Consider the following 24,820-nt stretch of genomic DNA (forward strand, 5'->3'; position numbering starts at 1 on the left):
TCTAAATTGTCATTATGCAGAGTACAAAAAAATCGATGAACTAAATGGAACAACATTTTAATTGATAATAAATACTAATAGTGAATATAGAAATTTAAAAAAGAAGGGAGAATGAATAACAATGATCTATCATGAAGTTAAAGATTTTGGTTGGACGATGACATCAAGAATAATTCACAAGCCCAAGATTGTGATTCCAAATCTCAAGCTGTGAAGCTAAATCCAATGAAGCTGCTAATGCGTGGAGTGGAGCTAGACATAATCTTGGAAACTGATAACTTGACATAAAAACAAAACTTGTTCAGTATATCCTCAGGCCAAGGAATCTGTCGCCTCACTGAGCTGAGACCCTCAAATATATTATCAGGGTAAATGAGGAGTAACCAAAATCAGAACTGGAAGAACACAAGGAATAGGAGAAGGGGCAAACCATATGGCCCGTTGAACCTGCTCCATCATTCAATATGATCATGGCTGATCTAATTGTGCTTTTAACTCTTCCCTGTCTGACCCCCATAACGCTCGACCCCTTTTTCAATCGAAAATCTTTCTAACTGACCCCCACTGTTCTCTGGGGAAGAAGACACCAAAGACTAACGATACTCCAAGAGTATCCTCTTCTTAACCAAATTAGAAATGCAACAGGTTTTAAGCAAATGCAGGGGCAAGCAAAGTGATGTGCGAGGGGAAAACACGCAAAAGTGCAGGATTGATGAGATGGCAAAGGGAATTATAGTGTATATTAAAAGCAGATGATAATGGCATAAGTAAAGAACAAAAGATGGGTCCAGAAGATGTGTAAATGGAAAAGACAACATCACCAGCAATTGTTTCTTCACGTTGATCCATCATCCCTTTCGTCCTTTATTCTCTTATCCCCTCCACTACAGCACAAACCTTTCCCTTGTTTCTCACCTCCCTGACCCATTTTTCCTTTCTCCTCCATTGCTCGTGGATTGTCAAGAAAGAAATGAGGCAATGAATGGTTAAGGGATTTGGAAAGGAGAGTTGCTTACGAGCAGCATTACTGGGTTAGGGATAGTTGATGTTTTGTAATAGGTACAGTAATGCAGAGTTTATATTGTGGGATTAGCCCAAGCTCGAACGGTAGTTAGATAATTGGAATTTCATTTACAAGTGTCTCTTGTTCACAAAATCGGAATTCAGGACATTAAAGGGACAGTGGCATGCGGGATAGGAATTTATTTGTGAGCCAGAAGTCTATAAATATTAATAAGCTGTTGTTACGGGCAGAAGGGGGATTAATTTAAACTGCTCTGATTTCTCCACTCACTACCTGTCCACAAACAGAAAGGTGCTTTTGATTTCCCCCTTGATAATTGGTGGCACATTTTATCCCCAACCCTTCAGCTGAGGAGTAATCCAATCCTCTATTTAAAAATCCCACTGCAAACTGGAGATAGAGCAAAACCAGAGGGTGAATATATTATAAACAAACACTCAAAAATGCGGAAGTGGGTTCACAACGTCCCCCACCTGTGCATTCATAGAATAAAAGAGGGATAATGGAATGAAAGGGCTTCAGGGCCAAGACCACAGACAGAGAGTAGAATTCTGGTTTCACATAAATCCAGAATCCAAATCAAAAAGTCCAATGGTGAATTCCTTCAAAAGTTAGCAGGCTGAAACTGTTGAAGGGTGACCCACATTTCCAGAAGCGATGCCTTCCATGATGAGAGAACATAAGAGCATAAGAAATAGGAGCAGGAGTGGGCCATTCAGCCCTTCAAACCAGCCCCAATAAGATCATGGCTGATGTGCCTCAGGCCTCCACTCCTGTTTCATGCCAGCTCCTCATAGCCCTCGACTCCCCGATATTTCAAACATCTGTCTACCTCCCCAATCCTTTCAGTGATCTATCCTCCACAACTCTCTGGGGTAGAGAATTACAGACATTCACTACCCTCTGAGATAAGAAATTCCTTTGTACCTCAGTTTTAAATGAGTGTCCCCTTATTCTGTAACTACGTGCCCTAATTCGAGATCTTTCCACTAGTGGAAATGTCTTCTCAACATCTACTCTTTTAGGCCCCCAGAGAATCGGGTACGCTTAAATAATATCACCTCTCATTCTTCTGAACTCTAATGAACAAAGGCCTAAACTCTTTCGCCGTACTTGATAAGTCAACAACTTCATCCAAGGAATCAGCCTCGAGAATCTCTTTTGAACTGCCTCCAATGCCAATATATCCTTTCTTGAATACGGGACCAAAATGATGCACTGTACTCCAGGTGTGGCCTCACCAATACCCTGGACAGTATTAACAAGACTTCCCTATTTTCAAACTCCAGCCCCCGAGCAATACAGGCCAGAATTCAATTTGGATTCTTAATTACTTGCTGCACCTGCATGCTAACTTTTTGTGTTTCATGCACAAGAACACCCAGATCCCTTTGTTCTGCACTTCTTTGAAATCTAAATAGTCTGCCTTTTGATTCTTCCTACCAAAGTGCATGACCTCACACTTTCCGACAGTAAACTCAATCTGCCAAGTTTTTGACCGCTCACTCAACCTATTTATATACCCTTGCAGATTTGTTATGTCCTCATCACAAAATGCCCTCCCACCTCTTTCTGTATCATCAGCAAACTTGGATACATTACACTCTGCCCCCTCCTCCAACTCATTAATATAGATATTAAATAATTGAGGCCCTAGGACAGATCCTTTTCGTACTCCACTAGTTACAACTTTCTGGCCTGAAAATGACCCATTAATCCTGACTCTCTGTCTTCACAGTTAACCAATCCACAATCCATGCTAATACAGTACCCTAAATACTGCGAGCTCCTATCTTATGCAAAAACGTTTTAGGTGGCACCGTGTCAAACACACTACATCTACCGGTTCCCCTTTATCAATTCTGCTTATTATACTCTGAAAGAACTCTAGCAAATTTGTCAAAAATCATTCCCTTTTCACAATACCATGTTGACTCTGTTTGATTGTGCTAAGCTTTTCTAAATGACCTGCCAGTTCTTCCTTAATAATGGTTTCTGGCACTTTCCCAACGACAGATGTTAGGCTGAGTGGCCTATAGTTTCTTTCCTGCTTTTTGTCTCCCTCCGTTCTTGAACAGGGGCATCACATTAGCACTTTTCCAATCTGCTGGGACCCTCCTGGAATCCAGTGAGTTCTGGAATATTTAGATTAAAGCCTCCACTATCTCTGCAGGCACTTCCTTTAAAACCCTTGGATGCACACCATTACCCCCTGGCGACTTGTCTGCCTTTAGCCCCATTAGTTTGTCAAATCTTTGTCCCTCATGATGGAGAGTGTAACAAAATCTTACCTGCCATTAATCATTGCTTATCTAATATCTTTGGAATGTTTAAGATGTCCTCCACTGTGAAGACCAATGCAAAATTTTAAATTGAGTGCCATTTCCCTGTTCGCCATTATCAATTCTCCAGTCACATACCCCAAGGGTCCCAAGCTCGCTTTAGACACTTTCCTTCATTTTATATACCCATAGATGCTCTTGCTGATTGATTGTTTTTATATTTCTTGCCAATTTACTTTCATAATCCATTTCCCCCCTCTTTATTAGCTTTTTAGTCATCCACTGCTGATCCCTAAAATATCCCCAATCCTCTGGATTACCACTAGCTTTCACCACTTTGTATGCCTTAGTTTTAGGTTGGATACTCTCCTTGACCACTTTTGTTAACCATGGGTGGTTCATACTTCTCATCGAGTCCTTCTTTTCGACTGGGATAAATTTTTGCTGTGCGTTATGAAATATCTGCTTAAAAGTCTGCTACTGCTCATCCACTGATCCTCTCCTTAGCCTATTTTCCCAGTCTGCTTTAAGCAACATTCTCTGCAAACCTCTGTAATTGCCCTTATTTAAGCTGAGGACACTGGTTTGAGACCCTAGTTGCTCACCCTCAAACTGAATTTGAAATTCTACCATGTTGTGATCACTACCCACCAGAGGATCCTTAATTACCTTATCTATTATTAACCCGACCTCTTTTCAAATTAACAAATCTAAAATAACCCGTTCCCGGATAGGTTCTGCAACGTATTACTCTAAGAAGCAATCCGTGATGCACTCTACAAATTCGTCTTCCATGTTACCACTGCCAATCTGATTTATCCAGTCAGTATGCATATTGAAATCACCCATGACAATTGTAGCACCCTTCCTACATGCTTCCATTATTTCCTGTTTTATAATTTGCCCTGCAGTAAGGGACTATTTAGGGTCATATAGACAACCCCCACCCGTGATTTCATCCCCTTGCTATTCCTTATTCCCACCCAAACTGATTACACATCATGATCTATTGCACCTATATCACTACTCACCCACTGATTCTTTCCTTTACTAACAAAGCTACCCCACCTCGTTTTCCACTTTTGCCTATTGTTTCGGAAGGTCAAATACACTCACTCTGAAACCACCTCTCTGTAATAGCTATCAAGTCACATCCATTTTTTTTCTATTTTTGCTGTCAATTCATCTATCTCGTTACAAATGCTGCGTGCATTCAGACAGGGACGTTAAAGCTTCGACTTTTTACCATTATTACTCATTCTGTTTCTAATTTCTGGTGCACTCGTCCGCTTATATTTTCTGCCCCTTCCTGTCACACTTTAATTAACATTCACCTGTTCAGTGCCCTGCCTTTCTGAACTCTCATTTCTTTTTTATTTTTAAAATTTACCTTCAATTGAACCCTCACCTCCACTAAATAGTTTGAAGTCCTATCTACAACCCTAGTTATATGATTCGTCAGGACACTGGCCCCAGCATGGTTCAAATGAAGCCCACCCCAATGGAACAGCTCTCTCCTTTCCCATTACTGGTGCAAGTCCCATGAATCAGAACCCATTTCTTGCACACCAATTTTTGAGCCACGCATTTACCTCTCTAATCATATTTACCTATGCCAGTTTGCAAATGGCTCTGGTAGTAATCAATAGATTACCTTTGTGGTTCTGCTTTTTCATTTAGCTCCGAGCTGCTCAGCAGAACCTCTTTCCTAGCCTTACCCAAGTCGTTGGTACCTAAGTGGACCACATCAACTGGTTCCGTCTCTCCCACTCCAAGTTCCTCTCCAGCCTAGAAGAAATGTCCTTACCTTTGGCATCAGGTAGGCAACACACTCTTTGGGACTCTCTGCCCTAGATACAGAATACAGTATTTATGCCCCTAGCTATGCTATCCAATATTAATACTACTTTTTCTATTTTCTCCCCCCACTTGAATGGCGCTCTGTGCCATGGTGCTCTGGTCAGATTGCCCATCCTCCCTGCAGTCTGTGCCCTCATCCACGCCGGGAGCAAGAACTTCATTCCTATTGGACAAGGGCACTGGCTGAGGATCCTCCAAAGCTAAATTATGTAACTCCATACCCGCAACACTCGTAGTCATATCCTCCTGTCCCTGACCATGATCTAAATTTGATGTAATCAATCTAAGGGGCGTGACTGCCTCCTGAAACACAGTGTCCAGGTAACCCGCCCCCTCCTTGATGTGTTGCAGTGTCTGCAGCTCGGAATACAGCTCACCAACTCTGGGCCGAAGTTCCTCGAGTGGCGAACAATTGCTGCAGATGTGGTCCATGGATCGTACTAGTGCCCAACAGCTCCCACATACTACAGCTGCAATGCATTGCCTGCCCAGCCATCTCTATACTATTTTATTAATTAAATTGGATCTTTAATATTGTAAAAGTGAATTTCTTCACTGTACTTTTCAGCTGATTTAAACCACTTGAACAATCAAAAGAGTCACAGAAGTGATACCCACCAATCAGCTACGTGTTTTCCTTTGACATCATACTTCTGCTCTGACAGGACAGAACAGGTCCTCCTCTCGCAACCTCCTCTAGGTGCTGCTGATTGCCTGGCTCGGGGTCCTCCTCTCACTCTCTCCTCTCGAGAGAAAGTACGTAGAGATGAATTAGCCTTATACAGAAGTTCAGACCTTCCAGCGGTACACAGTGTAGACGAGGCCAGGCAATTCTAACATGGACAGCTCTTTCTGTTGCTTTTTGTTAGGTGGTAAATGATAGACCGAGGCAGGCTGCTAGCATTGAGGCCTGGTCCTCTTCTGATGTTAAAATGTGACTGCAGATGGAATCCGAAATCTGTTTAATTAAAATAAAATTCAAACAGCTCAAGTCTCTGTCATGTGACCGGGTGGTTTTGTATCAAGCTATTCAGCTAATGAGACACATTGTGTTAAGAACCATTAGCACAACTTTGGAGATGGGTGCAAAATAGCACTTCCTTTGTCATAGCTTGTTGGCGCAGACGCCTAGACTACTATCCTTTGTGTTGGCTTGGCTCGAAAGTTTATACAATGCAAAGAATGTTACATTCCAGGGGTTTGATGTGTCAGCTTTTGTCCATTTTTAAACTCCTCAGAAACATCCAAAACTATCATAGGCACATAGGAAATCGGAGCAGGAGCAGGCCATTCGGCCCTTCCAGCTTGCTGCACCATTCATCATGATCATGGCTGATCATCCAACTCAATATCCTGCTCCCGCTTTCTCCCCATATCATTTGATCCCTTTCAACCCAAGGGCTATATCTATATCCTTCTTGAAAACATACAATGTTTTGGCTTCAACTACTTTCTGTAGTAGCGAATTCCAGAGGCTCAAACTCTCTGGGTGAAGAAGTTTCTCCTCAACTCAGTCCTAAATGGTCTACCCCGCATCCTCAGACTGACCCCTGGTTCTGGACTCCCCACCATCTGGAACACCCTTTCTGCATCCACCCTGCCTAGTTCTGTTAGAGTTTTATCAATTTTTACGAGATCACCACTCATTCTTCTGAACTCCAGCGAATATAATCCTAACTGACTCCATCTCTCCCCATATGTCAGTCCCGCCATCCTAGGAATCAGTCTGGCAAACCTTTGCTGCACTCCTTCTATGGCAAGAACATTCTTCCTCAAATAAGGAGACCAAAACTGCACACAGTATTCCAGCTGTGGTCTCACCAAAGCCATGTTTACTTGCAGCAAGACATCCCTGCTCCTGTACTCGAATCCTCTGGCTATGAAGGCCAACATACCATTCGCCTTCTTTACTGCCTGCTGCACCTACATGCTTACCTTCACCGACTAGTGTACAAGGGCACCCGGGTCTCATTGCACATTCCCCTCTATCAATTTATAGCCATTCAGATAATAATCTGCCTTCCTGTTTTTGCGACCAAAGTCGATAACCTCACATTTATCCACATTGTGTTGCATCTGCCATGCATTTGCCCGCTCACTCAGCTTGTCAAAATCACACTGAAGCATCTCTGCATCCTCCTCACAGCCACCCTCCCACCCAGATTTGTCTCATCTGCAAATTTGGAGATATTGCATTTAGTTCTCTCATCTAAATCATTAATATATATTGTGAATAGCTGGGGTCCCAGCACCAATCACTGTGGTATCCCTCTCGTCACTGCCTGCCATTGGGAAAAAGACCCGTTTGTTCCTACTCTTTGCTTCCTGTCTGACATCCAGTTTTCTATCCATCTCAATACATTGCCCCCAATCCCATGCGTTTTAATTTTACACGCTACCATCATGTAACCCTCCTGGTTTATGAAATATTGACTTGATATCTTGTACACCCCATTAACAGAGCTGAAGGGGTCTCCTTTTACGAAATTATCCGATAGGCGGGGCCTCTGATAATGTAAAGCTCCCTTAATAATGCACTGAAGTGTTGACTGTTATTTTTGTGCCCAAGACCTGGAGTCAGACTTCAATACCTAATCTTCTGATACAAAGGCAAGTGTGCTACCAACTGGGACACGGTTGACAAATCTGATTGCAATATTTGCAGTATTAGTGTTTTCTAATCAGTTAATATCAGTTAATAATTCAACAAGCCTATCCATGACACTGAAAATATGAGGTGAGGTGTGGTGGCAACTGTTATGTCAGGTGTTATAATGGGCAGAAAACTTCCAAGGTGCAGATTCCTCCTGATGTGACTACGGCGCTGAAATAAGAAATAATTGCTGTAGAATAGCTTTGTTCCTCGGGAAAACTACTAATTTGCAACTGAAGTAGTAGAGGGGAACGATAGGTATGTGAAACGCACAGAAATACTCCATCCAAATAGTTAGTTACAATACTGAGCGTTTAATTATAATCAGCTTACACCAGGTCTCACCTTAATTTGACTGGTAGCCATCAGACAACATGCAGAGTGGCTGTATACATTTCCTGCTCTGTAGTGTACATTACATTTTCGATTTCTACTACTTGTACAGACAATGTATACAATATAAAGTTGAATAACTTTATTTACTTAATTTGCTCTTGACTTGCCTTTTCTCTATTTCAACAAAAACAGATGCATTTTTACGTTGTGTTAAATCATGTGCGGTAGAAAATAATGTCGGATGGTGCACAAAATGAGCGGTGTCGTGTCAGTCACCCATTATAAACAATGCCTGTTATTTAATTACATTGACTGTAATACTCCTAAATATCAGATGCTGAGTATCCAGCCGGCTGATCGAATACTGTCCTTTTGTACTACTATCTGAGCTGAATTTCAATCCCTCAGAGTTTAAAAATTACACAGCTCATAGTTACATAAAATAGGGAGCAGATCATTTCATAGAAAATAGCATGACACATCTCGTGATAAATGAATGCAGCTCGAAATGCTAACATGCTGGCTCTCGTCTCTAAGTTAATAGTGAAATTAAATTTATATGTATTATAGTGTAGGATGATACTATATATTATTGTACTATTTTACTTATCAGCGTTCGAAGAATTCAACCAATAACACCACAATAAATGAGAGGAAGTCCACTCGATCACACCTTGCCAGAAAGTCAAATTAAAAATTAATTTTAGCATTCACTAAAATAATATATTTTAAAAAGAATATAACTAATATAAAAGGTGCATTGATCTAGTTTGTAAGAATTAAAAATGGAATGTATAAATATTTAGACTCTGATTGTCTTATTTGCTCTGGAACTGAGATTGTACAAGAGTCAATACATGGAAGATGCCAGCAACAATAACTATCGAACACTGAAGAAAATTAATAACCTCTATAAATAATCCTCCCACAGCAAATAGTAAAACTACTCTTGAACCGGTAACACTGAATTTGCGACTTTATAACACAGACCAATCTGAGTATGTTCCTGTAAAAGGCAGGGAGCAAGAGTAGTAACGCCTGAACATTGGTTAACACCATTAATACGGGATTCAAAGCCTTACCAGTAACGCCAATTGCAGCAAGATGTAGTAGATGCTTTCTATCTGAAAGATTAATGGATATCCCATTTTCTCCGAGGTAAATGTATTAGTGATACCGACTGATTAAATATAATTGCATGATGAAGAAGCCACTATTTATATTGGCGAGAACCCTCCAGTGAGACAATTGAACTGGTTACATAATAAACAATATTAGTTACAGTTACTTAACAAACAGTCAAGGTAAAAATGTAGACCGGAGATAATGATAATGATATTGTTTTGACATTTCTTCAGGAAATACAAAGGAAGCATAAAGATCTTCTGGTTGCAATTGTTATATGCATATTATTAACTGGGCATACAGACCCCTCAACTCCTGCTCGGAAGCAGATACTCTGCATGCAGATATCTGAACATTTAATCGCGGTGTGTATGCGTAGTGTGTGTGGAGGTGGGGGTGGGGGTGGGGGTGGCTGAGGGGAGTGGATGTGGTGGCGGCGGGTAGGTGGGGGAGGGGCTTTGCTTTTCAAGTTAAATTGGGTATTTTTTTCAAGTAAGACACCACCCTTACATGGATATATATCGTTGTTCCCTCATCATCTCCAGTCAAACCTCTGGAAATCGTTTCAAACACGATTTTCACAGAACAAGAAGTTTAACCACTGCGACAAATCAAGGATAAACACCAAGTGCTTCCCGGTAAGGAGGGACGGGTAAGCAATATGTCATGAGCAATGCCTTTCATGCCACCCATTCACACTATTCTGTTCAGCCTGTCATACCACCTATCCACAATATTCCCTTCAGCCCATCTAGCCCGGCAATAAGCAGCATTCCCTTCAGCACATATAACTAATCAATATAGCCCAGCAAATCAGGCATTCCATTCAACCATTCTAACCCACTAATTCAGTATATCCTTCAGCCCATCTAACTCATCTATCCACAGTATTCCATTCTGTCCATCTAAATTTCCTATCCACCATGATTAATTCGGCCCATCTAGTCCATCTATTAACAATGTTTCCTTTCGGCCTATCTAAATAATCTGTCCGTAGTGTTTCTTCAACTCATTTAGCCCACCGTGTTTTTTTTTCACCCTACCTAACTGATATCCACAGAAATTACTTCTACCCGTGTAATCCACATATGCAAAGTGATCATTTAAGCTCATTTATTCTATCTATCCAAAATAGTCTCTTCAGGCCATCGATCATACCCATCCACAACGTGATGTCAGCCCATCTCACCTGTTATCCAGGGTCATAACTGCAGGCCATAAAGCCCAACAATTTTTTATATTTGTTCATGGGTTGTGGACATTGCTGGCTAGTGCAGCATTTATTGCTCATCCCTAAATGCCTTTGAGAAGATTGTTGTGTGCTGCCTTTTGATGCAATCCATGTGTGGTCGGAACAGCCACCACACTGCTTGGAAGGCAGTTCCAGGATTTTGACCCAGCAACAGTGAAGGAACTGTGACATAGTTCCGAGTCAGGATGGTATGGGACTTGGGGCGGAGTGGTGGTGGGGTGAAGGTGGGGTGGAGGGGGCGGGGGGGGGGGGGGGGTGTGGATCTTGCATGTTATGATGTTCCTATGTATCTTCTTCCCTTGCTCTTCTAGGTGGCAGAGGTCGCGGGTTTGGAAGGAGCCATCAAAGGGGCCTTGGTGAGTTACTGCAGTGCATCTGAGGTATATGAGGTACACACTACTTCCACTGTGTCAGTGGTGGAGGGACTGAATGTTGAAGGTGGTGGCTGGGGTGCCAATCAAGCGAGCTGCTTTGTCCTGGATGGTGTCGAGCTTCTTGAATGTTGTTGGAGATGCACTCATCCAGGGAAGTGGATAGCTGGGCCATGAAGATGATGGAAAGGCTTTGGGACTCAGGAGGTGAGTTACTCTCCAAATCATTCCCTTCTTTCCATCCAGCTCACCTATCTACAGTATTCCCTGCAACCAATCACACCCAACTATATGGACTGTTTTCTTCAGCCCAACTAACCCATTTATCCACCTGTTCTTTTTTTATCCCACATTGCCCACCACTCATACTGTTTCTTTTAGCCTATTTAGTTAACGCATCCACAATGTTTCCTTCAGACCATCTGGTCCTCTATCCCCAGTATTCTCTTCCATCCAACTATCTGTTCTCCATAATGTCCCATGCAACCCACCTAACCACCAATCTTCAGTATTCTCTTCAGATCATCTAGCCCACTTATCCAGAATTTTCCATAAAGGCCACTCAGTCCCCTCTATTCCTTTCCAGCACTCTACCCGCCAGTCCACAGTGTTCACATCAGCTTATCTCTCTTCCTATCCACAGGTGTGCCTTCAGGCCATGTAACCAACTATCCACACCTTCCCTTTAGCGCAACTAACCAAACAATCAACAGTGTTCCTTCAGCCCTCCTAGCCACATATCCATTGTAACAATTCAACCCATGCAAACTGCCTATCCACAATATTTCCTCAAACCATCCAAGCAACATATTTACGAACTCTCTCAGCTGATCTAACACAAATATCCATAGTATTCTGTCATCCCATTTAGGATGCCTATCCAAGCATTACATCATTTGATCTCGCCTAAATATATAAGTATGCTCTTCAGACCATCGAACCCACCTGCCCACAGTACCCCTTTCATACCATCCAGCTCACCTATCGAGATAATTCCTTCAGTCCATCTCACCCATACATCTATATTGTTCACTTCTGTCTACACAGCCCAATAATTCACAGTGATCCGCTCAGCCCATCTGCATCAGCTATCCACAGCATGCCACACAACCCACCTAGTCCCCAAATCTCAATGCTGCCTTCAACCCACTTACCCACTATCGACAGTATTCTCATCAACCCATCCAACTCACCTATCTAAAAGATTTTGTTCAATTCTTCTCGTCGAGATATTTCCACATCCCTCTAAGATGATCAACCTTACCTATCCAAAGTGTTCCCTTGCACATCCCTATCAACTCTGAATTGTAATTTTTTTCTGTTCTAACAATGATAGATTTAGAAAGATAAAAACACTTTTTCAGGTGAAATGTTAAACTAACGTTTCAGCTGCCCTTTCAGATGAACATAATAGACTCCATATGGCTATTTATTTAAGATCAGGGACGTTTTCCACGATGCACTATAAATATTCATTCTTCAACATGACCCTCACTAAAGCAGATGTACTTTTTTTCCTGATTGCTGTTTATGGAAGACTGACGTGTTCACACCAGTTGCCTCGTTTCCCAGCATTACTACGGTGACTGCATGACATTTGACAGAACTGCTTTGGGATTCTGAAGTCATGATAGACACATCATAAATGAAAACAATTATTTATTTTATTTGATAATGTCGAGATGATGATTCTGAATAACCACTGTGGAGCTTTCACTCCCTTCTATTAATACAAATATTTATGTTTGAATCAAGAATAGACATATCCATAACTATGGCTATGCTATATGCCAATCCTCAAGTTAGTTGCTGATTTATATGGACTGCTGCTGAGATGGAAATTTTTGGTAGATTCCACTGTTGTTTGAGTTGGTGAAATCCACGTTGAGTGGTGTGGCACGTGGAGAATGCTTTGGTTATGTCTTCAAGGAAATCCGGTTGCTTCAGTTATTGGTGATGCAGTTTCTTCCCTCTTTGGTTTGAAACATGACAGGGAGAATTAACATAAATGACACAGGCGGGCAAACTGCCAAAAGAGGGAGGAGGAGGATTAACATAATCCACTGAATAATGCATGTAGCCAGCACATCAATTCCCAGAGTTTCTCTCCGTGAAACCTAAATTACCCACGAACACAATGTACTTAAGTCAGGCCGGGCCTTCAAGCATGAATTCCTTAAACTCTAGAATTCCCTCCCTTAACCTCTCTGCCTCTCTACCTCCTTCTTCTGCTTTCAGACACTCGTTCCAATCTACTTATTTGACCAGTCAACTTCCCAATACCCCTTTGTGAAACTTTGTTATAAATGTAGATTTATAATGTTCCTGTCAACCGTCCTGAGGCGTTTTATTTTGTCAAATGCAGCAGATAAATAGGATTTGCTGCTGTGTTGCTGAGCTGAGAGAACGTCAATGTCAAATTGTGAGGATCTGTCAGAAGTAAACATGTCCCTCCGGTCAGAGCAGAGTGCTCGAGGTGTGGAATATTGATTCCACAGAGGCTGAGAGCCAACTCTCAGACACTTCCTCCTACTTCCCCCTGGACAATAACCCCACCATCGAACATCAAGCCATTGTTTCTATGACTTTCACTGACCTCATCACCTCTGGAGACCTTCCCTCCACAGCTTCCAACCTCATAGTCTCCAAAGCCAGGACAGCCCGCTTCTACTTCCTCCCCAAAATCCACAAACAGGACTGTCCCAGTAGACCGATAGTGTCAGCCTGTTCCTGCCCAATGGAACTCATGTCTTGCTATCTTGACTCCGTTCTCTCTCCTCTTGTCTAGTCTCTCCCCAACTACACCCGCGATTCCTTCGATGCCCCACGTCATATCAACAATTTCCAGTTCCCTGGCCTAACTGCCTTCTCTTCACCATGGACGTCCAATCCACCTACACCTCCATTCCCCACCAGGATGGTCTGAGAGTTCTCCTCTTCTTCTTTGAACAGAGGCCCGAACAATCCCCATCCACCACTACTCTCCTCCATCTGGCTGAACTTGTCCTCTTGCTGACCAATTTCTCCCTAAACTTGCCTCACTTCCTCTAAATAAAAGGTGTGGCAATGGGTATCCACATGATCCCAGTTATGCCTGTCTCTTTGTGGGTAATGTGGAACATTCCTTGTTACAGTCCTACGCAGGCCCCCTCCCACAACTATTTTTCCTGTACATCGATGATTGTTTCGGTGCTGCTTCATGCTCTCGCCTGGACCTGGAAAAGTGTATCAATTTTGCTTCCAATTTTCACCCCTCCATTACCTTCACATGGACACTCCCCTTCCGTTCGTTGACATCTCTGTCACAATTTCTGGTGATAGACTGTCCACCAATATTCATTATAGCCCACTGACTCCCACAGCTACCTCGACTATGGCTCCTCATAACCTGCTTCTTGTGAGGACTCCATCCCATTCTCTCAGTTCCTTCATCTCCGTTGCATCTGTTCCAATGATGCCACTTTCCCAATCAGCGCTTCTGACAATTCTTCCTTCTTCCTTAAATGAGATTTCCCAAACACTGTTGTTGACCGGGCCCTCAACTGTGTCAGACCCATCTCCCACGCCTCTGCCCTCATAACTTCCTCTCCCTCCCAGGACCATGATATGGCCCCCCTTGTCCTCACTTTTCACCCCACCATCCGCCACATTCAAAGGATCATCCTCCGCCATTTCTGCCAACTCCAGCATGATGCCATCTCAAAACACATCTTCCCTTTATTCCCACGCCTCCAGTCGGCATTCCTTAGGAACCATTTGCTCTGCAACAACCTGATCTACTCCTCCGTCACCCTCAGCACCTCATACCCCTCCTATGGCACCTTCCCATGGAATCACAGAGGGGGAAACACCTGCACTTTTACCGTCCCCCTCCTCACCGTGCTTCACTTGCACCTCCTTCAATTTGGTCTACTGCATTCGCTGCTCCCAATGCTATCTCCTCTACTTTGGAGAGACAAAACTCAGACTTGGTGACTGCTTTGCAGAACACCTTCGGTCTGTCCTCAAGCATGACCCAGACCTTCCGGTCGCTTGCCATTTCAGAACACCACCCTGCTCTCATGCACACATTTCCGTCCTTGGCCTGCTGCACTGTTCCAGTGAAGCTCAACGCAAACTGGAGGAACAGCATCTCATCTTCCGATTAGGCACTTTACAGCCTTCTGGACTTAACATTGAGCTCAACAACTTCATACAATGAACTCTTTCCTCCATCCTCAACCTTTCTTGGCCTCGTTTTTCAATATTCATTTTCATTTTTTCTTTTTTATTTTTATCCACTTAATTTTTATTTTATTGATTTTCACTATTATTCATCGTTTTCATTGTTTTATCCCCATCTTTTACCCTATTTTCAATTTTTTCGCACCACCGCCACCGCCCCCCCCCACTCTCCGCCCCCTCCCACCCCCCCCCCCACCCACCCACCTCCCCCCAACCCCCACAAGGACCATCTGTCACTTGCTCATGTTGTTCTTTCCAGAGTGCTTGCCCTTGACGGACATTATCTGCCGTTGGCTCCATTGGCTCCATTTATAACGGGGGATACCACAGGCCATTCATGTTCATCACGCCGGACCTTCACCATTGATTATGTCAGGTCACCCATCATTAACTGTTTAATCATGCTCCACTGTTGGCCCTGAAGTTGTTTTTACCGCTGCTAAATTGTCTATCAACGAATCACCAAGCTGATTTTTTTTTGGTTTCTCTATGCAGACAATCTGTCATCCATCTTAATCTCCATGAAGGGTGTTCATCTCTGTCCTGATAAGATTTTTAAAAAAAAAACGTTCATGGGGTGTGGGTGTCGCTGGCTGGGCCAGCATTTATTGCCCATCCCTAATTGCCCTTGTTCAGATGTCTGAAACCAGGATAGTGCAATGCTCCTGGATCCTCATGACCGTCCCATATCTAAAAACAAACTCCAGCTCTCAGAACCTTCACCCTCACAACCGTCCATCACCTCAACAATCCAATTTCCATCCTGTGTTGTTGTGATCCGGACATTGGAACACAATGATAGGTTTGGTTCCAGGATCGTGAAGGTTGATGAGAGTCTTGGTAACTTCCATGCCGGACAATATTTCTGGGTATCTTTGTCCAGCTGGACAGTGACACGTCTAATACCGACCTGACCGATGGTTAAGAAATGCCCCAAGCTGCTTCGGGAGGAATATGTTGACTATGTTTTCAATGGACAATAAGCCGTTTACCGAGTGCTTTTGGGTGCTTGGTCGGCCCCCATATCGCCTGGGCACAGAGGACAAAAAGATTGAGTTCCACCAATCCTAGGAGGGCAATCATTCCCTGAAATAATGCTCCTGTGCTTTCAGTGGTTGTCGTGGTTGCTGGGTGAATACATGATTAATACTCACTGGGTTAATACTCGCTGCAATTACAATAACCGGCTGAGGATGCCCAGCCCTGCCCCCTAACCCTGTCACAACCAGGGCTTTGGAGACAGGTGGCACGGCGTCTAATGTGATCCATATCAATCACTTGGTCATGTTACGTGCTGAACACTTCCTGATGGACCTGTGGTCAAAGATGTTTCTCTGCATAAATTTTTCCAACGAGGGGCGAGTGATATGGCGTGGTCCAACTACTTGGAGCATTCCACGGCAGCATGACCAGACCCAACCTTCGCAACACCGGGGGCATGTAGAACCTCAGTACCGAGTGACACTTGGTGTTTGCATACCAAGGGTCTATGCACAGCTTGATGCAGCCTCACACAAGAATGGCCAACAGGATGAGAGCGATGTTGGGCAATATTTTTCCACCTTTATCTAGAGGCTTGTACATCGCGTTGCTGTGAACACGATCCATTTTCCACCTCCAGATAAAGCAAAAGCTGGCTCGGATGATCGCCATTGCGCAGGAGCCAGGAACGGACCGACATGTGCCACGTACAGCAACACCAAGAGTGCCTCACACCTGATGATCAGGTGCTTACTCGCAATGGAGATGGAATGTCGCTGCCACATGCTTAGTTCCCTTTCCACCATAGCCACTCTTGTATTCCCTTTGACTTGCTTGAACTCGCCAAAAACACTACATCACTCTTCTCAGGGTTGAGTGCCATGTGGCATTTTTCTGCCCATCTAACCAGCCCATTGATACCTTCCTGTCACCTACAGCTATCCTTCTCACTATAAAACAGCCATTTTATTTACGTTGCGGGAAAACTTCCTGATGATTCCCCTTATATAATATAAAAGCAAAATAGTGCGGAAGCTAGCAATCAAGAACAAAAACAAAAATACCTGGAAAAGCTAAGCAGTTCTGACACCATCTGTGGAGATGGATACAGTTGACGTTTCTAATCCATATGACCTTCATCAGAACTAACAGTTATAGAAATGAGATGAAATATAAGCTGGCAGAAGGGGGTGGGACAGGTAGAGTTGGATAGGGAGCCAGTGATAGGTGGAGGCCAAGAAGAGATTGCCAAAGATGTCATAGACAAAAGGATAAAGGGGTGTTGACGATGGCGATATTATCTAAAGGATGTGCTAATGGGGACATTAAGGGTAGCAAGCAAGACAAGCTAGTGGCAGATGGCCCGAGTGAGGGTGGGATGGGGGAAGGGTTCAAAATGGGCTAAAAGGTGGAGATGAAACAATAGATCGAAATAAATTTAAAAATAGGATGGAAAAGTAAAATATATTTGTAAAAGAATTATAAATTATTGGAAAAAGGGGGATCAGGAAGGGGGTGGTGATGGAGGAGAGAGTTCATGACCTGAAATTGCTGAACTCAATATTAAGTCCGGAAGACTGTAAAGTGCCTGGTCGGAAGATGAGGTGCTGTTCCTCCAGTTTGCGTTGAGCTTCACTGGAACAATTCAGCAGGCCAAGGACGGACATGTGGGCATGAGAGCAGGGTGCTGTGTTGAAATGGCAAGCGACAGGGAGGTCTGGGTCATGCTTGTGGACAGACCGAAGGTGTTCTGCAAATCGGTCACTCAGTCTGCGTTTGGTCTCTCCAATGTAGAGGAGACCCCCATTGGGAGCAATGAATGCAGTAGGCTAAATTGCGGGAAGTACCAGTGAATCTCTGCTTCACTTGAAAGGAGTGTTTGGGCCCTTGGACGGTGAAGAGGGTGGAAGTAAAAGGGCAGGTGTTGCACCTTCTGCAGTTGCATGGAAAGGTGCCATGGGAGGTGGTTGAGGTGAAGGGGGTGATGGAGGCGTGAACCAGGGTGTTGCGGAGGGAACAATCCCTGTGAAAAGCCGCCAGGGGTGGTGAAGGGAAGATGTGTTTGGTGGTGGCATCATGCTGCAGTTGGTGGAAATAGTGGATGATGATCCTTTGAATCCGGAGGCTGGTGGGGTGATAAATGGGGTTCAGGAGGACCCTGTCATGGTTCTGCGAGGGAGAGGAAGGTGTGAGGCCGGATGCGCAGGAGTTGGGCCAGACACGGTTGAGGGCCCTGTCAACCACCGTGGGTGGAAAACCTCGGTTAAGGAAGAAGGAAAACATGTCAGAGGAACTGTTTTGGAAAGTTGCATAATCAGAACAGATGTGACGGAGGTGAAGGAACTGAGAGAATGGGTTGGGGTCCTTACAGGAAGCGGGGTGTGAGGAACTGTAGTCAATGAAGCTGTGAAAGTCAGTAAGGCTTGTAATGAATAAAGGTGGACAGTCTATCACCAGAAATTGAGATCGAGAGGTCAAGGAAGGGAAGGGAAGTGTCAGTGATGGACCACTTGAAAATGATGGAGGGGTGGAAATTGGAAGCAAAATTAACAAATTTTTCTAGATCCAGACGAGAGCGTGAAACGGCACCCTAGCAGTCATCGATGTACCGGAGAAAGAGTTGTGGGAGAGGGCCTGAGTAGGACTGGAACAAGGAATGTTCCACATACCCCATAAAGAGACAGGCATAACTGGGGCCTTATGTTCCTCTTATATGTATGTCCAAATCGTTAATATATAACACAAAAAGTACGGCTAATCATGCACGTGGCTTTTTTTCAGAAGAGAAATCCGATTGGTGCAAATCCATCTGTCGTGTACCGTTAACGCTGATGTTTCCAGGATTCACGTCGGTGCTCGGACGGTCTTTAACCTGTAAGTTCTCCACTCGCTCTGTCATGCAGCCCGATAAGAGGTGATCAATTCCCAATGATGTTTGTAGCAAAATTGAGCGATGTAATTCAAAGCTTTGCATTATAAACACGCATCGTTGATTGGTGACACATTGATGATACATAATCTCCTTGGCTCAGAAGCCAATACCACTCCCTTCTAATTGCAACTTATCTCAGACACTTCGCTGTGAAGAGGGAAAACGCAAGGTAAAATAACAGGGGGCTCTCCATACAATGTGGCCCGTGAGGTGGCGTTGCTATATGATTGTTACTCAAGTAAAATCATCAATCACGAGGGCAGTTGGCCTGTTATTTACTGCTTTCCCAATTGATCTAAACACCTGATGCAGCTGACTGAGAGTCAGGCGGAAATCTATATACATTTCCTTGCCCTGAATGATAGCAGCAAATTGAAATTTCAACCGCACCGACGGCCACTCCATGAGTTTTCACGGCTGTAACTGCCTGACTTCTAATTCGCCTTGAAAATCCAAACGTTTCAATTGCTACATCCTTGACATACGGCAACATTTCGACGCTATTTTTACTTCAATGTTTGAAGTGCTTATACTCTTTAAATTTAGCATCCTTCTGAAGACAATTGTGAATGATCAACTTACACTGCTCATGCGCGAAATGTCCACATCCCATGAAAGAAATTTAAACGAAGAGATTGCATGAGGTACCTGCCGATTGATGACGAGAAATTTTGCAGTTTGGGGTTTGCTTTCGGCAGAATATTTTCAACAATGAGAAGAAGAAGAACCTATCTGCTCCTGAACAGATTTCTGAAGATCGGATCATTCAGCAACTCTGGAAAAAAAAAACAAATCCTTACATCTCGCTGATAACTTAAAGCATTGATTCGGAAAACACTAGAGTTCCAGCCTGTGTGAGATCAGTCAGCAAAGCAAGATGCCGAATTCTCCACTCATTGCTCGGCTGAGTTGGAACATCACTCGACCAAAGTAGTGCCAACCGGTGGCCGGTTAGCTAAAACAAAAACAGAATTACCTGGAAAAACTCAGCAGGTCTGGCAGCATCGGTGGAGAAGAAATCAGTTAACGTTTCGAGTCTTCACGACCCTTCGGCAGAACTGAAGCATAGTTAGGAGAAAGGTGAAATATTTCACCTTTCTCCTAACTATGCTTCAGTTCTGCCGAAGGGTCGTGAAGACTCGAAACGTTAACTGATTTCTTCTCCACCGATGCTGCCAGACCTGCTGAGTTTTTCCAGGTAATTCTGTTTTTGTTTTGGATTTCCAGAATCCGCAGTAGCTTTTAGCTTTCTGTTTTTATCGCCGGTTAGCTAAGATGGTTAGAGCGTGGTGCTAATAACGCCAAAGTCGCGGATTCGATCCCAGGACAGGCTAATGATGTCTCCTTTAGAGTAATTGTGGCCCACATTCCACTCCTCTGTTGTCACACCGCAAGAGGATGTCTATTGGGTGCTGTTCATCTGCACCATCGCAGACTGTCTTTTTCTTTCATACTTCTTGTCTGGAAAATTTCTGCCTCTTGCTCTGACAAATCCGTCATTCTTTAACACTTCTGTGCCACACATCTGTCGGCATCCATAAGACCATAAGACATAGGAGCAGAAATTAGGACATTCGGCCCATTGAGTCTGCTCCGCCATTAAATCATGGCTGACAAGTTTCTCAACACCATTCTCCCGCCTTCTCCCCGTAACCTTTGATCCCCTTACCAATCAAGATCCTATCTATCTCAGTCTTAAATACACTCAATGACCTGGCATCCACAGCCTTCTGTGGCAATGAATTCCATAGATTCACCACTCTCTGGCTAAAGACGTTTCTTCTCATCGCTGTTCTAAAAGGTCTTCCCTATATTCTGAGGCTGTGCCCTCGGGTCCTAGTCTCTCCTACTAATGGAAACATTTTCCCCACGGGAACTCTATGCAGGCCATTCAGTATTCTGTAAGTTTCAATCAGATCCCCCCTCATCCTTCTAAACTCCATCGAGTATAGACCCAGAATCCTCAAATGTTCCTCATATGTTAAGCCTTTCATTCCTGGAATCGTTCTCGTGAACCTCCCCTGGACCCTCTCCAGGGCCAGCACATCCTTCCTGAGATACGGGGCCCAAAATTGCTCACAATATTCTAAATGTGGTCTGACCAGAGCCTTATAAAACCTCAGCAGCACATCCCTGCTTTTACATTCTAGTCCTCTCGAAATAAATGCCAACATTGCATTTGCCTTCCTAACTACCAACTTCCCCACATTGTATTTCATCTGCCACTTCTTTGCCCATTCTCCTAACCTGTCCAAATCCTTCTGCAGCCTCCACACCTCCTCAATAACACCTGTCCCTCCACCTATCTTTGGATCATCTGCAAACTTAGCCAGGATGCCCTCAGTTCCTTCATCTAGATCATTAATGTATAAAGTGTAAAGTTGTGGTCCCAACACTGACCCCTGTGGAACTCCACTAGTCACCGGCCGCCATCCTGAGAAGGACACCCTTATCCCCACTCTCTGCCTCCTGCCAGACAGCCATTCTTCTATCCATGCTAGTACCTTGCCTCTAACACCATGGGCTCTTATCTTACTGAGCAGCCTCCTGTGCGGCACCTTGTCAAAGGCCTTTTGGAAGTCCAAGTAGAGAACATCCATTGGCTTTCCTTTGTCTAACATACTTGTTACCTCCTCAAAGAATTCTAACAGATTTGTCAGGCGTGACCTCCCCTTGATGAAACCATGCTGACTTTGCCAGATTTTACCATGCACATCCAAGTATTCTGAAATCTCCTCCTTAATAATGGACTCTAAAATCTTACCAACGACCGAGGTCAGGCTAATCGGCCTATAATTTCCCTTCTTTTGCCTCACTCCCTTCTTAAACAGGGGGGTTATATTAGCGATTTTCCAGTCCTCTGGGACCCTCCCTGACTCCAGTGATTCCTGAAAGTTCACCACTAACGCCTCCACTACCTTTTCAGCTATCTCCTTCAGAACTCTGGAGTGTAATCCTTCTGGTCCAGGTGAATTATCCACCTTCAGACCTTTGGGATTTCCTAGCACCTTCTCCTTGGTAATGGCCACCATACTCACCTCTGCCCCCCGACTCTCTTGAACTTTGGGGATGTCACTCGTGTCTTCCACTGTGAAGAATGATGCAAAGTACCTATTCAGTTCCTCTGTCATTTCTTTGTTCCCCACTACTACTTCTCCAGCATAATTTTCCAGTGGCCCAATGTCCACTTTTGCCTCTCTCTTACCCTTTATATATGTAAAAAAAAACTCTTGCAATCTTCTTTAATATTACTTGCTAGTTTACCCTCATATTAAATCTTCTCTCTCCTTATTTCTTTTTTTAGTTGTCCTCTGTTGGTCTTTGTAGGCTTCCCAATCCCCTGGTTTCCCACTGCTCTTCGCTGCATTGTATGCTTTCTCTTTAGCTTTTATGCTGTCCCTGACTTCCCTTGTCAGCCATGGTTGCCTCGTCCTCCCATTAGTATGCTTCTTCTTCCAAGGGATGAATTTTTGCTGTGTCTCCCAAATTACTCCCAGAAACTCCTGCCATTGCTGTTCCATTGTCTTTCCTGCTAGGCTCATATCCCATTCAATTCTGGCCAGCTCCTCCCTCATGCCTCTGTAGTTGTCTTTATTCAACTGTAGTACCGTTACATCTGATTCCAGCTTTTTCCTCTCAAATTGCAGGGTAAATTCTATCATATTATGGTCACTTGCACCTAAGGGTCCCTTCACCTTAAGCTGCCTTATCAAATCTTCCTCATTACACGTCACTAAAAATAGAATTGCCTGCTCCCTAGTGGGCTTCACAACAAGCTGCTCCAAAAGGCCATCTCGTAGACATTGCACAAATTCCTTTTCTTGGGATCCACTACCAACCTGATTTTCCCAGTCTACCTGCATATTGAAATCACCCATGATCATTGTAACATTGCCTTTCTTACACACCTTTTCTATCTCCTGGTGTATCTTGTGCCCCACATCCTGATTGCTGTTCGGAGGCCTGTACATAACTCCGATAATGTTTTTTTTACCTTTGCGGTTCCTCAACTCTACCCACACAGATTCTACATCATCTGAACCTACACCATTTCTTGCTATCGATTTAACTTCATTTCTTACTAACAAAGCAACACCCCCCACCCCCCTCTACCAACCTGCCTATCTTTTCGATAGGATGTATATCCTTGGATATTTAGCTCCCAGTCCTGATCCCCTTGCAGCCATGGCTCCGTGATGCCCACCACATCATACCTGCCAATTTCAATCTGCGCCACAAGCTCATTTACCTTATTTCGTTTACTGCGTGCATTCAGATACAACACCTTCAGTCCTGTATTTCCCGTACCCTTTCTCATTGTCGTCCCTTTATCTGATGTGCTTGAAGTTAGATTCCTAGCTCTTTCCAAACACCCTGTCCTATTTTGTGTTCTGGAGACTTTAACAGCCTCTCCTGGGCTCTCCTGGCCCGACCGACAGGGAGAAAGATAGAGAGAGAGAGAGTGCGATACCGACCGACCGAGAGGGAAAGAGAGAGACCGACCGACTGAGAGAGAGACAGAGAGCAACATAGAGAGTGACCTACCGACCGGCCGATCGTGAGAGATAGCGAGAGATAGACGACCGTCCGACGGAGAAAGCGAGAGAGAAAGAGTGATGACCGACCAACCGAGTGGGAGAGAGAGCGAAAGGGAGGAGAGAGACTGAACAACCAAGAGAGAGAGACAGATAGGGAGCAAGCGAGAGAGAGATGACCAAAAGACAGAGGGAGAGAGAGAGAGTGCCCAACCGAGAGAGGGAGAGAGCCCAACCAACCGACTGAGAGAACGAGAGAGAACAAGAGAGAGGAAGAGAATGAGAGACCGACTGACCGAGGGAGAGAGAGTGACACCGACCAACGCAGAGGAGAGAGAGATGACCGACCGACCGACCGAAATAGAGAGGGAGAGGCTGACCAAGATGGAGAGGGAGAGGGGGTGAGAGAGAACGACCGACTGAACGAGAAAGAGAGAGAGAAAGAGAGAGTGAGAAAGAGAGAGAGAGAGAGACTGATAACCGAGAGAGAGAGAGAGAGAGAGGATGAATAACTGACCGAACAAGAGAGTAAGAGAGAGAGAGAGATATCGACCAACCGACCGAGAGGGTGAGAGAAAGACAGAGAGAATCAGAGAAAGACCGAGAGAGTGAGAGACAGAGAGAGGGGGAGAGAGATACCGACCAGCCAAGAGGGGGAGAGAGAAAGAGCGAGAGAGAGAGAGAGAGTGAGAGACTGACCAAGAGAGTGTGAGAGAGAGAGAGAGTGAGAGAGGAACCGTCTGACCGCGCGAGAGAGAGGGATACCGACCGACTAAGAGAGAGAGAGAGGGGGATACTGAGAGAGAGAGGAGAGAGAGACCGATAGACCCACTGAGAGAGAGAGAGAGAGAGAGAGAGATAGACACCTACCGACTGAGAGAGAGAGAGAGACAGAGGGCGAGAGAGAGATGAACGACCGACTGACTGACCGAGAGAGAGGGAGAGACCGATCGAGTTAGAGAGGTATAGGGCGAGAGAGAGACTGACCGACGAAATGAGAGAGAGAGAGAGAGAAAGAGAGAGGGAGACCGACCGACCGAGAGGGTGAGAAAAAGAGAGAGAGAATCAGAGACCGACCGAGAGAGTAGAGAGAGAGAGAGAGAGAGAGACTGACCGACCGACTGAGAGAGAGAGAGAGAGAGACAGAGGGCAAGAAAGAGAGATGACCGACCGACTGGCCGAGATAGAGAGGGATAGGTAGAGTGAGAGACCGACCCAACGATCGGAGAGTGAGAGAGAAAGAAA

General features: G+C 44.4%; 1 protein-coding gene, 1 long non-coding RNA gene and 1 pseudogene across 5 annotated transcripts in view; 1 reads left to right on the forward strand and 2 right to left on the reverse strand.

The window, feature by feature from the left end:
* Nucleotides 1-24,820, reverse strand: part of LOC144672036 (uncharacterized) — a 1,123,005-nt pseudogene that overhangs the window by 571,235 nt on the left and 526,950 nt on the right. The gene's annotated exons all lie outside the window — the stretch shown is intronic.
* LOC144672033 (NACHT, LRR and PYD domains-containing protein 3-like) overlaps nt 1-24,820 on the forward strand; it is a 1,181,600-nt gene that overhangs the window by 143,525 nt on the left and 1,013,255 nt on the right. The window lies entirely within an intron of this gene.
* Nucleotides 12,548-23,604, reverse strand: LOC144672038 (uncharacterized). The gene is made up of 3 exons (XR_013574064.1): nt 23,290-23,604; nt 19,689-19,815; nt 12,548-12,929 (listed from the first exon to the last, which is right to left on the reverse strand). It is a non-coding gene; the product is annotated as an uncharacterized LOC144672038 (long non-coding RNA).

This window comes from Cetorhinus maximus, chromosome 35 (assembly GCF_964194155.1).
Source record: "Cetorhinus maximus chromosome 35, sCetMax3.hap1.1, whole genome shotgun sequence".
Taxonomy (NCBI): Eukaryota; Metazoa; Chordata; class Chondrichthyes; order Lamniformes; family Cetorhinidae; genus Cetorhinus; species Cetorhinus maximus.